This window comes from Phasianus colchicus, chromosome 1 (assembly GCF_987193195.1).
Source record: "Phasianus colchicus chromosome 1, bPhaCol1.hap1.1, whole genome shotgun sequence".
Lineage (NCBI taxonomy): Eukaryota > Metazoa > Chordata > Aves > Galliformes > Phasianidae > Phasianus > Phasianus colchicus.
Window position 1 is genome coordinate 74,462,282 of NC_143436.1, and position 15,457 is coordinate 74,477,738.

Here is a 15,457-nt window from a genome sequence, read left to right on the forward strand (position 1 = left end):
AGTTTTGTGTAGTACTAAGACTATATCACACGAATAATCAAATATTTATGATCAACATTCAGTGTCGTCTTAGTAAGGATGGAAACATTCCCCCAGGATGTGTTTCTGGCAAAGAAAACATTGGTAAGAGCAAGTAAAATGCAGTTTTGTATTGGAATGTATGGATTTTTTCAGTGGAACTCCAATTTAAGGAGCTCAGAAAGAGAAAAAAATCAGATATCTAGGGATGTCCTCTTCTAAAATTTTGTTGCTGTGTGACAGATGGCAGCAGAGGACCGGACTGCAAAATGTTGTCTGACATGTAAATACATATGAGGCAAAGATGTGTAATTCTTCCATCCAGAAAAAATTTCACCCACTGATATTCATCAACAGTTATTGAATATATCCACCAAGCTTTGGGTGTTAGCACAATGAGGTGGTGGGTGGTGCATTTCAGCAGTGACAACAGTGACATGAAAGACAAGCCACTTTCCAGATGGCCATGTACAGAGATCACATAATTAAATGAAGAGCATGAGCATCTTGATTGGCTCATCCATGTGAATCAGCAGATTACAAGAAGGGTACCATATACAGAGCTGAATATCAGCTTCAGTGCTTTGGAAATGACCATGATAATGTTGGAATATCACAAAATTTGCACCAGGTGGATCTCACAAATGCTCACACAGGAGCAGAAAGAACACCATCTGCATGTTTGTCAGGATCTACTGAATTAGTATGAAGCTGAAGGTAACTGTTTTTTGGATTGCATCATTACTGGTGTCAAAACATGGTATCGTTACTATGAACTGGAGTCAAAATGGCAGTCCATGGAATGGCAGTGTGTGAATTCCCCACTGAAGAAAAAGCTCAAGACATAGCCCTCAGTGGGCAAAGTGATGTGCCCTGTCGGTATCCTGGGTTTATGGAACCTGGATAAACCATCAACTCTGAGTGCTACATTATGATACTGACTAAGCAGAAGGCTCAAACATCCAGAGTCAGGACAAAGAAGACAACCTTTCTCTTGCAACATGCAAGGTCCCATACTTGTTGGAAGACCGTGGAACGTATTACCAATCTTGACTGGACTGTCCTAACACACCCACTGTATAGTTTTGATTTGGCACTTTCTAATTTCCACCTGTTCATGCTGATGAAAGATGGATTGCATGGGCAGCATTTTGCTGGCAACAATGCCATCGTAACAGCTGTGAAACAATGGGTCACCTCCGATGATGTAGATTTTTATGAGTGCAGCATCCAGGCTGTTGTTCATTGGCAAAAATGCATAGCTAATGACGGTGACTGTTGAAAAATAGCATTTTGTATCTTGAGAATTTGCTCCATCAAATAGTATCGTTGTGCTCTTTGTATCTGTTGGAGTTTCCATGGAAGTAAATAGACATTACTATCAGAGCAGTCTATGTACTTAAAGGTACCTCCTCAAGGCATTCAAGTGTAAACTAGGGTGTATGAACATACAACAGGAGTAACATAAGGTTTTCTCACATTGCTTTTTATGATGCCACCTCTGAACAAGGCAGTAAGGGCACATTCCACAATTCCAAGTGAATGTACCCCTGCTGCATTTGATATGGCATTGCACGAGCACCCACACCCAGATAATGAGGCACCTGAATTATCCATTCATAAATAATTCAGGAGCTGAACAGAAAGGGCACTTTATAACAAAGTGTGACAATATTTTCAGCAATAAACACATTAACCTTTTAAAAAATCTGAGTTTTAGTGTGTTGTATTAGTGCTTAAAGACACACTATCTCCCTGATGTTGGATTTTCGCTTACATGAGGACAGTTTGCGAGTCTCTTTGCCTCTATGGTAAATAAATTTTCTGCAAAAAATGCCACAGAGGCAAAGAGAGTATGAAAGTTGTTTATTTTATTTATTTGAGAAGCCTCTAGGTTTCCTAAATTCTAGAGAACATTTATGGATGGAGAAGGGCCAGTATTGCATCTGTCATCAGAAGAGGCAAGGACAAACAGAAAAAGCTGTAGACTAGGCAGTTTCATTTCTGTCCCTGGAAAAACTGCTGGGTGATTTTTCTTCAACACATTTGAGTATGTGAAGGAGATGATTGGGAATGGTGACCAACCTCATTGTGAAATGTGATAAAATGATGGAATTTGTGGATAAGGGAAGGGATTAGCCTTGAGAGGAACAATGCTTTCAGCATAGATTCCAACAGTATGCCAATATCCAGATTGGGTATTACAGTCAAGATGGGGGGAAAAAACTGGCTGGCCAACACAGATAAGGTAGGGATTAATGGCTCATGCTCTGCCTGAAATCCAGTCGTAAGTGGTATTGCCTTGGGGTTTGTCCTGGGACCTGCCCTGCTTAATATCTTTTAAAAAAATATCCAGACTCTATTGCATTCTCCATACCTTGCTACTGATAACAGGCTGTTAAGCGTGTTAACATCTGACTTATGGAGCTGGAGAGGAGAAGTGGAGGAACAATGCCATTGTACAAGTCTGTCCTTCTGAGGGCCAGTAGCTTTCTCTGGTCTTTCTGTTACTCTCTTGAAAGCTTATTTCCAGTGTACAGTAGAATAATTTTTGCTTTTACTCTCTTGAAAGCTTATTTCCAGTGTACAGTAGAATAATTTTTGCTTTTACTCTCCTGAAAGCTTATTTCCAGTGTACAGTACAATAATTTTTTTCTGTGTGAGAGGTTGTTTCCTGAACAAGCCTTAGTGGAGAAAGCACACCCAGAGCAAGACACATCCTAGCAGTGTATTTTCAGTCAAAGGAAGTACTGCAATTGCTATTAGTGAAGCAGGTGGGCAGCAAAAGGATTAAAATAGATGCAGTGACATTAAAAATACTAATATACAGCTTCCAACAAAAGATGTGAACAATGTGCTGGATGTCTGGAGTAACAAAAGGTCTGATTTTGTGAAGGAATTTGTACATATTTGAATTTAGAAATATGAAAGCTACACACCAGAACTTTCCTACTCTTTATTTAGAATATTTACTGAAATAACTAGCTGAATGACAATTTCAGTCAACCCCCTTCTGTAAGATAAATGAATATTATTCTCTTTGTTTTATTTTTACTGAGGGATTGAACAGTGTAGCTCACAGACACTCTGTGGCAGACGCAGACCTAATAGAAAATTTGCCATTATCTTTTTATTAGTGCCTGCTTAGGGATTTTACTGAAACAGATGCCAAGCTCCATACCTACTCAGTCTCAAAGCAAGCATTGTAACTACTTCTTCATGAGGTCTGATTTGTGCTTTCAACCCAGACATCTTTAGGAGCTAGGTTAATCTTCCCTAGCTTTAGCTTCTAAAAGGATCACTTACTTACAGAGTGCAGGTCATGTTTGACTTGAGCCACTTGTATGACAGTTTCTGCTGACTCCAACAAAAAACTTGGTTTCAACTTTTATCATATGAGCTACTGCCCACACACTGCTGATATTATACGCAGGTATAGCTGGTTAAAAATCCACAGGCAACCCTCTCTATCCACTGGGAAGAGAAAAAAAATAGCACAACAAAACACAGCCCCCAAGAATAACAGCATCAAGAAAACCCCCTCTGGCTGAACATCTAACTTCTACTTGTATCAGCCCAGCTCCTTATGCGTCTGTCAAACACTGGTACCAGCAGGTAAGAAACTGCCATGGGAGAGGGACTGGGATTGGATTTAGCTTAAGTGCACATGCATTTAGTCCAAAGTCTTTAGTCTAATTTGGACAGGATCTTTAACTGAATGCCTTGCCTAAAGTTAGAAAAGATGTTATGAATGTATGAGAGATGGAGAGGAGTACATCCGTGAGAGCATATGTAAAAAGACATGAAAATTTCTCATTGCATACTATGGGTAGAAGCTTTTACCCAGTCACATAATTCAACATTGTACAGTTAAGGATAACCAGAATGTGGTTTAGACCTCATTCGTATGATAGCTTCTTCAAACATGCTCTTACCAGCTAGTTTGTAAAAGTTCATACTCCAGTTGCAACTCAGCTTTCTAGTTACACTATTCAAAGGATATTAACCAAGTTTCTGAGAATGTACTGGTGGAGCTAGTAACTTGTTGTAAAATATTACTACCAGTTTTACTCAACTGCCTACCGTATCACACAGTCTCTTCACACGTGATCTTGGGAGAGCAGTGCATCCGTTTGGTGATCTGTATTTTGCTTGAGAAACAGTGAACAATTAAGAATTTCCTGGTTCAAATCTGCATGGTATATAGAAAGGATCTGAACTTTTTTCATTGTGAGCTCTAGGAATGCTGGGGCCATCTAACGTACAAAGCTATCTTCAAAATTACAGAAATGGTGATGATACAAGATGTTAACCTGAGCAACTGCACAGTTTAGTTAGAATGTGTGTTTTTTTATTTAGTTTGATAACCTCTTTCTTTGTGTGTTAACACCTTCATTTCCAAAGCATAGTTAGTTAATTCGTAAGCCCACACCATGCCTTCTTTAAGATAGACAAGGATTCCTTTGTGAAAATAGTTCTTGCCATTTTTTATGTCTAAGATAGTAAAAAAGAGAGTGTTTTCTTGTATTTATTTTTTGTTATTTTTTTAATTTGGTTTGGGCTTTTTTTGTATTTTTTGTGTTGTTTTTTCTTTTTTTTGGGGGGGGGAGCGGGGGGTTGGTTGTTGTTAAAAAAAGGCACAGAGGCATAAGTAAATGTCCATGCAACTACTGAAGTTTCTTGTCATAAAGAATGTGGGGAAATACAGAAATAGCCTGCAGAGATGATCTGTATTGTAGATAAGAATTCTGATGGGGATGTAGAATATGACTAGACATATCCAGAAAGTGATGCAGAAGAAATGCAGTTGTGATGAAAGGATTGAGAGACAAGACTCTCTCCTTCAACTCTATTTTTTAAATTTTATTCATCTGCTTAATCTTGTCATCATGTAAGTTCTTCAAGGAAGGGATTGTCTCTGTACAGGGCTTGTGCTCTATCAAAGAAATTATAGCCTTATTTTAATTCCTGCATTTCCACAGTTTTAAAGTACTAGCCTTTAGCATTCCATATCAAGTATTAAAATGCATGACCATCTTTTTTTTTCCATCTTTATATAATTAATTTTGTGTTTTAATCACTTTATAAATATATGCCAAAATACTGATTTTGCATCTCTTCCAAGCACTGAGTAGTTAGTTATTTAAATAGAATCCATTTAATGGATTTATACTAAGAAAGGATGTGCAAGAGGTCAAGGCACGGAATAGTATTCACATTCTTATATTTTATCCCAGTATATCCAGTTGATCCAATATAAGGTTGATTTCTACTGCAAATTCTGTATAATGATTTTGCCTGTCTTTTTTTTAACATGAGCAGAAATAAAAACTGTGATTAAAATCAATGGATTAGTTTTGGTAGTGAGTTCCTGTAGGGCGTCAGGGTACTTTATCTGTAGCCTAAATACCAAAGAAATATAGAATAAATCCAGTTTACTGCAGTTCAGAATTGATAATGTACCGGCTTTATGATTTTGAAGGAGTTTTATCACTGGAAATTCTCTGAGCTCAGGACATGGTAATTAGATTCTTTTCTCCAGTTTTTTCCATGTGCAGAGTACTTTAGTGAGAGGACAGTAACCATTCTCAGCAGCAGAGGCCTTCAGCTTCAGGAGGCATGGAATCACTTTGTCAGCCTTCCAAAAGTCCTCCTTTCAGCCATTCTTTTTGAACCTTGAAAGATTCCTGTCCTTTCCAATCCTTCCCGTTATGACTTCCATTTTTTTCTGACAGGCAGGGTTTTCATTTTCAGGGTCACGAAATACACTTCCCCAGTTTCCAGTCACCCCAGAAATCTCCAGAGAAGGTTTTGATCACAGCATCACACTGATATTCTGGCTTCACCATAACATTTCCAAATCAACAGTGACCCAAAGCCTTTGTCCTGCCCTGCTTCAGTTTTCCATTAATGATGTGTAGAGCATTACAGCTGTCATCTGCTTAGTTCCTTCTTCATATTTCCTTCAGCTTCCCTTATTTCCAGTTCAGCCATCCCTTCCAGATATATCCTGGTGACTATAGTCAACAGTAAGTAAATTGTTTACCATTTGAGTATAGTGTTGCAATTGCAGAAAGGGGAGAAATTAGAGGTGAATTCACTGAGGTGCAGAGTGTTCCTGTTCTCAGCCATCTACACATTTGGGTGATATCCAGTGGTGGTTCCTCTTTCCCTTTCTCTACCAGTTTGCATTTTGAAGCTTATTTTTCTCACTAACAATAACACATTCGTTTTTTAGAGGTGGTAGAGCTGCTGTTTCCTATCAGCAACCTATGGTGTTACATACAGTATTTGTGAGTCAGCAGAAATGAGTATACATCATGTATCTTTGATTTAGACTAGATCATGCTGCTCATCAAATACAGCTGATGATTTCCACCTGCTAGTTCACTTACTTGCATGGTCAGGAGAAGGGGAAATAAAGCAATTTGCCCTAAATGCTTATGGCTAGACAACTTTCATAATCTCTGCTGCTTTGTTTTGGGCTAGCCAGTCTGAGTGCATGTGTCCCAGAAGGTTTCCCAAAGTGCTTTCCTGACCCTTCAGAATGCTTGAAGCAGCCACTGGCTAAGGGTGTTCAGAGAAAGGATGCCCAATTATATCTTAATTTGGCAGTTGTCTAAGTTGCACGTGCAGCTGGATGTATGTTGTGTGAAATGAGGCAACAGAGCAAGGGTACTAAATAAGCTGCTGTGCACCATACTGCCCCTGCTCTACACACATCCACCTTGCTGAGAGTCTGTTCCTCTTGGTTTCCTTAATCTAGGTCCCTGTGTCTTGGTGTCTTGGAAAGTGTTGAATGATGTTTTATATAGCCTAGTTTGCAAAGCAAAATGAAGCCATTATCTTCACTGATATGTTGCGAAGTTTGAGTAAAGCAATACTCAAACTTCAACTGTGGGCTTGGGGGGGAGGGAAGGATTTACCTGAATTGTTCAGCCAATTCCCTGTTAAGGAAAAAAAGTCTAAAACCAGTATTTCTAGAAATACATAAGCATTTTCCATAAGACAGTGCTAATACATCTTATGCTTACTCTCATGAATACTGATCAAATTCCTACCTAATAAAAGCTTGTCAAGGAGCACCCAGCCAGCTGATCATTAAGAATCTAAGTCCTTTATTCCATACCCCCTTGTACACTCCCTGTCAGTACAATATACATCCTTTACTCCTGAATATCTGACTTTTTTCCAAATAGGATTAACTATTTCCTTTCCATTTTTCTTCTTGTAAGAAGTTTTCTCCATGCCCCTGCAGCATCTGATACACAGACTCAGATGTGAACAATCCAAATGGTTTATAACAAGTTTTCACATCACTTATATACCTTCACAAGTTTTCTTTTCTTAGCTTTCCCATCCACCCCTACAACTTTCCCATCTACCTTTACATGTCAACAGAGCAATCTACAAAACACTCTTCAACCGTTCACACAGGGACTTATCCAATCAGAGCCATGAGGCGTTCTTTTTTTTTCTAGAGGTGTCCTTGGTTCTCATGCTGTTTATCTTGCTCCACAGCTTTTGCTCTGAACAGTTTTTCTTGTATTCCCACATGCCCCTCTTCCAGGTACTTAGCATACTAGAAACTCATTTATCACATTCCTTTTTGTCCTTCTCCTTTAGTTTCTATACCATCTCTTTTCCTTTGGGCTGCCTAAGCCTCCCAGAATTGTTTACTTTCTGAGTTTATGTATTTCACAACCTAGCACAAAAATGCATATTCGTGCTTCAAAATACAGTAATTCTGAGCTAGCATTTTTTTTTCAATAACATAACAAACTGAATTGTTTTTTGTAATTTCCTGCTGCAGCATGAACCCCATATTCAACCGTGTCAAAATATGGTACCTCACCAGGGAGAGAGCAGGACTACCATGATTTTCTTCATTTCTACATGCGAATGATAAAAAAAAAACTTCTATTTGTTTGCTTCCCTAAAAAGGACACGTGCATACTGGGGCCACAGTCAACCTCATTCTAGAGATCCAGTTTGGAAAACTTTACAGAATCACAGAATTGCCAGGGTTGGAAGGGACCTCAAGGATCATGAATCTCCAACCCCCCTGCCACATGCAGGGCCACCAACCTTCCCACCTAATGCTAGACCAGGCTGCCCAGAATTACAGCAGAATTACAGCAGAATTACAGCAGAATTACATCTATGTCTTGATATGCTGTGCTAACCTCACTTCTGGGCCTAGAACAGTTCTCTAACTTTTGCTTGTGCCTGTCAGGGAGTGGTTTGAGTGTTACATATATATATCTGTATCCATATCTACCTATATGTCTGTCTGTCCATATATATGTATGTGTAATGTGAAGTTACAGTAGTAAAGGTAATCATCAGTTGTCAAATTATATGATGTAGAGAGTTTTCGGTTTTTACATCAGACTGCTGACATGTTTCAAGGTTATAATATTCTTGAAAGAGAAGGTGTTGCCACTAGGTTATTATCCTATCAGAACAGAGTGCATTTAATGTTCATTTGATGTAAAATATTAACTGTAAATAAACTTCAGGGGAATTTCTGACAGACATACTCATATCTTATGATGTATACTACAAATACATTCACATCTCTGAATACAAAGCATATCACACTGAGAAACAAAATGCATAAAACAAATGAGCCTATGTAATACTCACTTTGGTATCAACCATGTTTCTGCAGGCTTTAAGCAAAATGACAACTTATTTCTCTAGCAGTTTCAATATTGACTAACATCAGTTGATTATACGACTACTATTCTAAACCCATATTTTTCCATAACATTTTAATTTCTGTATGAAGTTTCATTGAGGAGAGAGTGAGCCCTCATGATATTTTGATGTTCATGTTTGGATTACATGATTGGAAAAGTTTCACCTTTTTCTCAGGTGATCTAAACTGAAAGGCTCTAAGTGGACTCACACTGTGCTGAAATTAGAGCAATATTACAATTTACCATGACACCCATTTTTAATTATGCTACAATGGTGCTGTATCAAAATTTGATAGTTTAATCCCCAGGCCCATGTAGATTGCTTGACGTTCATTGTGTAAAGAAGGAAAAACAAACTTTAAACACTAGTAGTGATAATATGATGATGCCACTTTACAGAGAAAAGGTTTCTAAGTAACAATTTATTAGAAAAAAAGACATCCTGACAATATTACTTTACTAATGTTGCCTGTTGTTTTGCCTGTACAGACACTGTTCCTTGTGTTCTCACTGTACTGTTAATTCTTCCAGTCTGGACTTGGCTGTGAAGGGAAGGATGCCTCAGTGTTTTCTCATGGGCAGACTGAGGAAAGCCTTATGATTTTAATTTCTTATTCAATTCTTGGAATGTTTAGAAAGGAAAAGATTGGAGAGATAGACAAGGTCTGAGATTTCATTTTCTGGGGAAAAACAAACAAACAAAAAAAACCCATTTACTTTAATGATTTAATGGGTGGAACAGGCCATCCTTAGGGCGTTTTCCCTTGCCTTTAAGTTACAGGAGCAGTGTCTCATCTCACATTCCTCAAGTCCAGCCACTGCCTCCTCAGCACCATTACACACCTGTTGTAAGAGAAGCAGGTAATAAAATAGCATTTATTACCCCCAAGACAAAGCAATACCAAGGACTGTAAGGGAGGAGCATCCTGGAACAGAAAAAAAAAAAAAAAAAAAAAAAAAAAAGTGTGCCAGTGAGGGTACAGGAAGCAGCTCCTCAGAATGCTGGGCTGCAGGAGCTGCTGAGTGGGTGGGCATGATGGGCAAAACTGGGAGTACATGTGGGAGGACTGGTAAACTCACAGTTAATTTGGCCCAGGAAGGGAATAGGTGGGAACAATGGTATCAAGAAACAGTCCCCAGCCAGATAATGAGCAGCCTTCCATCAGCTCTGTCTCAAGATATGGACTCTACTTTCTGTGCTGTAGTGATGTTCTGATTCTGTCATTATCCTGTCACTATCCTGTCACTATCCGAAATAAAATGCCAATAGCAGGTACCCTCTCGTTTCTACCAGCCTGCATTCATTCTCAGCCAGCCTTCTGTAAGCACAGATCTTTTTAGTCGTGTTTCTTCTGGTGTCTAGCACTATTCTTTAAAGAAAGACTTTTTATCAGCTTTCTGCAAAATAAATATTATCCTTTCTCCCTTTCAGTTCTTTATTTCAGTAAAGACCATAAAGAAAGAAAGAAAATATGTTTACATATAGTACAAGGAAAGGGGTGGAAGATGGCAAGAGCTGAGGGTATCTGCCATAAAAATAAGAGCACAAGTTTGAGGGTAGTTGTCACAACATACATGTTTTCAACTATGAATTCTGAATGTCTAAAGGCAAAAATTGGAGTACATGTTTTGCTCTGTAGGATTTAAAGCAGCCGTTTCACAAGATGGAGTTCAGCTTGTTGTAGTATCTACGCTTTCATATAAACAGGTTTGTCTCTCTCCAGTTCTGAAGATATTAGGCCCAGTTTGTCACTGGAGTTTTACAGGATAGGTGAGCTGAAAGTGTTCTGGAGGGCCACGTGGAAGGACAGGATGGGGCTTGCATAGGTACTGCTCCACTCCCATCCCATCCAGTAACTGTTCAGTCACTCCTTGGGCAGTCTCTATGGCATTACCATAATAGAGTCATTGTGCATGACCCAGGAAGATTAATCTTGCGCTTTTCAATTAATTATGTACAGAAGGGGTCGGTACACATCAGAGAAATGTATTGACTGACACACAATTGAATGGAAGTAGGTTAGGTGTGGTACAAAGAATGAGCTCAGGCAATTGCAATGCAACGCACTTGCGGAGAAGATGAACTGGAACTGATAAAAAATGAAAAAAAAGAGCTCCTGTATGTCCTTGTTTTATGACAAGAGAGGCAGAGTGTTACTTAGGTGGAGAAAAAAATAGCTCCTAGAAATCCTCCCTAGTGTCTGACGGATATTATTAATCTAGCTTTCTACCAGTACAGAGATTATGGGGAAAGTAAAGTAGGAGAAAATATACTATAGTCTGGGCTCATGTGAATATCCTGGGAAGAAAACAGGTTCAACCCCTTCCACCTGAGTAGAAGAGGGGAAACTCTGTAATTGCTTGTATTTCTGCTTGCCAAGACAAAAAGAAAAACTAAGGACAAAAGTAGAAACAGCAGCAGTAATATACTTCTGAGTCTCTGTAATTTCTTCAAACACTGCAACCAAGACTTTCTTTCTGGATGCATGCAGATATCTAGATGCCCTCTCTTCCTCTGTACTGACCAATTTTTTTTTGGTAGAAAAAGAAGCCATCAAGGGATGAAGCCTGCAGCCTTGGTCAGTGCTTGCCTGCAGAGTTGGACCATGTTTCTTGTCCTATATATGCTCTTTGATGTGTGTTAAGAAAGTAGTGGCACTGGTGTTCGTTCTTTTGTGATCCTTGTCATCTCATAATGCTGTTAATTATAGAAAATTTAGATATCCTAATGGGCTGAGCTCAGTACTAGTTTTTGTCTTGGTTGAAATAACTTAGCTTAGTCATAGCTTAAAAATCTGCACACTTATTCTTGATCTCTTCCTTATTTCATTTTGGTTTTGGAATGTTTATTCTCCTGAAAACAGCAGTGTGAGAGCCCATCTGCTTGTTAAGAGTAAATAGTAAAATTGTGGATTATCTCCAGTAGATTTTTATCTATGTTGTACAACTTGTATATATGCAAATCTGGATATCAATTTGTAAATAATTTGAATGCGTTAATTTCACTTATTATCCTTTAATCACTTCTATTGCTTTTTGAGTGTCTTTTGGTTAGAGAGGCTTTTTGGGGATAACTGATTATTTTACACATATAAATAAAATCCTTCCTCCTGTACTAGTATGTAGGGAAGACTGGATGGTACAAAAAATCAAATTGATGGACCAGAAACAAAGGAAATAATGGTTTTGACAGTCAGCCTTTAACCTCCGCTAATAGTATCTTGAAATGTTGCCTTAGAGACCCAACTGAAAAGCATAATCTGCTATATTTAGTTTTAAATTTAATGGAAAAGTCAGTTTCACATAGCATTAGCTCTCCATGCATGCCATTTCTTATTTTAAATAACAAGTAACCTGAAGTAGGTGCACATAAGTGGAGTTATGTTTTCTTTTGTTGAACCTGTACACTGTTTATCTTTGATTCAAAGGTAAACATATCTCAGATGTCAATAGGAGAAACCAAATAATTTAAGTAGAATTCACAGCTTTCACATGGCAGTACATGTATTTAAATTACTATTTGTTCTGGATGGAATCAGTTGCAGAATATATGCATATGAATGTACTTTATCAAAATAAAATTTATGGTCAGTTTCCTTGGGAGGATCCACAAAACTATTTGAGAGTACATACTTGATTTGTTACTTGGCAAAAGAATGGGAGAGCTGAGCAACTATTGCAGCTATTTTTTATTCTGGAGGCTCAACGGTGTGGCTAAACCGAAACTTTGCTTATCTCTTTAATAAATTGCAAAGATTAGTCTTTCACTGAAGGAGCTGTGAAGGAACAAGCTCTAGCAGTCCACTGACTCCCTGCTGTTTGTAGCAGTGACACACATTTAACCTAATCCAATTGCATGTTATCTCCTCATTTACAGTGTTCAGTATGAAGAGCTCTTGAAGGGATTCTTTCAAAAATCTAAGATTGTGTCCTTAAGTGTTTTTCATATACTGTTGTACTCCTACTTCAGAGCTGATTTGGAATCAGTACTGCACACTGATTCTGTGTTTATCTGTGAATTGCAGGAAATACTCCACTGATTTTGTACCTAAGCTGGTACATGTGTATTTTTCATTTGCCAGTGTCTGTCTTTATTGCTTCTCAGTCCCTTTCAGGAAAGCAACAGTTAAGTAAGGAATACTACCTTAAAAAAGGCTTACCTTAAAAGGCTTTGAAATAGATAGGTTCTCTTCCCAGTTCTCCCACTGCTTAATTATCTGACCTTGTATTAGTCATTTCAAAGCTAAGTGTCTGTTTCCACCTCTGAAAAGTTATTTGGATCATCTCTATAAAGAATTTAGTGAAAAATAAGGCTACATAATACTTAGGTATTAATGGAATACTTAATAAAAATATATACATACATATTTGCAATCCAAAAAACATATATGGAGATCTTATCCTTCTGTCCCTTCTGCCTCAAGTGTAATCTGTGAGGTTCAGGAACATGTAACCAACATCATTTCCTGGTCACTCATAAATTTGAGACCATCTTAATTTATAAAATATTATTTCCATGGGCTGTGTAAATATGAAAACATTGAATTCCTTAGAATGCAGATGCTCTCTAGGAAAGCGATCAGCTCTGTATGCCTGACAACAGATTGCTTATGCACTAATAGATGTTTGAATTCCTGGCATCAGGAGAATTAGCAGAAAATGAAACAAAAGTGACCAAAGACTTCTGTGCCAAAAATAAATAAGATAAACTCAATGCCCAGAAAAGGAGAAACTTGGTGAAAGTAAAAACAAGGTAATGCTTATCTGCTTGGTACAGAAACACAGACTCTTCCCATTTTCTAAACAAACTACAGAGCTATCCATCAACGAGCATTAGCAAGCTTAACAATATCGTTACAACTTGTATCAGTCCCTTCTTTTAAGGGTCTGTAACCTAACATGCAATGACCTTCACTATATCAATCTGTTAAATCTTCAACAACAGTCAGAACAATAATTGCAGCCCTTTATCTTTACACATGTGATCATGCACACAGTAATAACAAAAACAGTGATCAATAACAGTTTCTTCAACCAAGACCAATCAAGTAACCATGATCAGCTTGTTCCAGACCTCCTCAAAACCCCATGAGGTGTCATCAAGGGATATTTGATGACTTGGCTTTAGTGGTTTTATTTTCCCTGTATCTTTTTCTATTCTATATGATTCATCTATGTAATGACAACGTGAAGTATTAATAACTGCACATACACCACCCTGGCAAGCCAGTAACAAACCCAGGGTCATTTAGTTTTCTATGGTTATTTGTTGGATTCTCTCAGTTTCTCTTTGCAGTCTTGCTATGCTGTGTATTGAGGCATTAGAAAGTATCTCTAAGGATGCAGCTAGATAAATATATCCTAGTCATTGCGCTGTTGTCTCAAATTTGCACTGTTGGAAGTATCTCCCCAAATGCACAGGACTTTCCTTTGAGGGACATAAAACCAGCTATTAGCTGACTCCTGTAGCAGAGCGTACAATTGGGCTGCTAGAACCAAATACATCTGTAAGTGCCCTTATTCACATTTTGGTGTCTTGTTTATTTAGGCTCTGCATGAAAGTGCAAAATGAAGGTATAGACTGATTCAGTTTTGTCCTCCACATGAATCTGATTGATACCTTAGGGTTTACCCTAAGGTTTGCATTATTTGTACAGTTCTCTCCCTATACGACCTTAAACAATGGAAATGCATTGTTATGCATTTTTAGAGCTGGATTTATTTTTGTATTCCATATCAAAGCATGCCAGATGGTTGAGATTGCCAGCTCTCCCTGTTTCTGTCAGGTTTAACAATACTCCTGCTAACTGATAGCCTATTTGCGTGCTCCTTGGTAACTGAGTACACATCCAGAAGAGGAATTTGTTACATTAGCTAGTTTCCCTACTATTTGTAAATGTACGTTATTTTTCCATCCTTCACAACCTACAAAGCAAATTCTTATCAACAAATACTTTATACATTATCAGAAAATCACAAAATTACAGAATTGCACAGGATGGGACCTATAGAGATCATCAAGTCCAACCCCCCTGCAGAGCAGGCTCCCTACAGCAGGCTGCACAGGCAGGCATCCAGGCAGGTCTTGAATATCTCCAGAGAAGGAGACTCCACTCCCTGGGCAGTCTTTTCCAGTGCTCCATCACCCTCACTGTGAAGAAGTTCCTTCACATATTGGTGCAGAAATACCTGTGCTCCAGCTTATGGCCATTTTCCCTAGCTCCACAGACTGCTGAAAAGAGGTTGGCCATGTCTCTTTGACTCCCACACGTGAGATTTCAACAACTACTTCAGCTACAAAATATCAGCCTTTATCAGATGGTATTCTGACAGGTATTCCAAATCTTGGAACTATTTCTTTCCATAACATTTTCACCACTTCTCTGGCTTTATTGGTGTGACATGGAAAGACTTCAGGCAGACCATCAGTTCATAGCATATTTTAGTCCTCTAGTCTGAGGTAATTCAGTAAAATCAATCTACCAATATTCTCCAGCTGCCTCTCTGGCTCTCTCTGCTGGTTTTTTGAATTGAACATATTTCAGATCTTTCAATATTTGACATAACCACCTTTGTCATATTTTGACTAATAACTGACTTCCGTATGTGTTTCCTCAAATTTTCTTTTCCCCAGTGTACAGCATTTTGCTCTTCCCTCACTAGGCTACTTATGAGAGAGTATGGTACTACCACTAGGCCGGATGGAATAATCCATCCCAAAGCCTTTCCACTTT

At 38.4% G+C, this 15,457-nt stretch overlaps 1 protein-coding gene across 5 annotated transcripts in view; it reads left to right on the forward strand.

Annotated features, from left to right (window-relative positions):
* FAR2 (fatty acyl-CoA reductase 2) overlaps window positions 1-15,457 on the forward strand; it is a 149,626-nt gene that overhangs the window by 71,242 nt on the left and 62,927 nt on the right. The window lies entirely within an intron of this gene.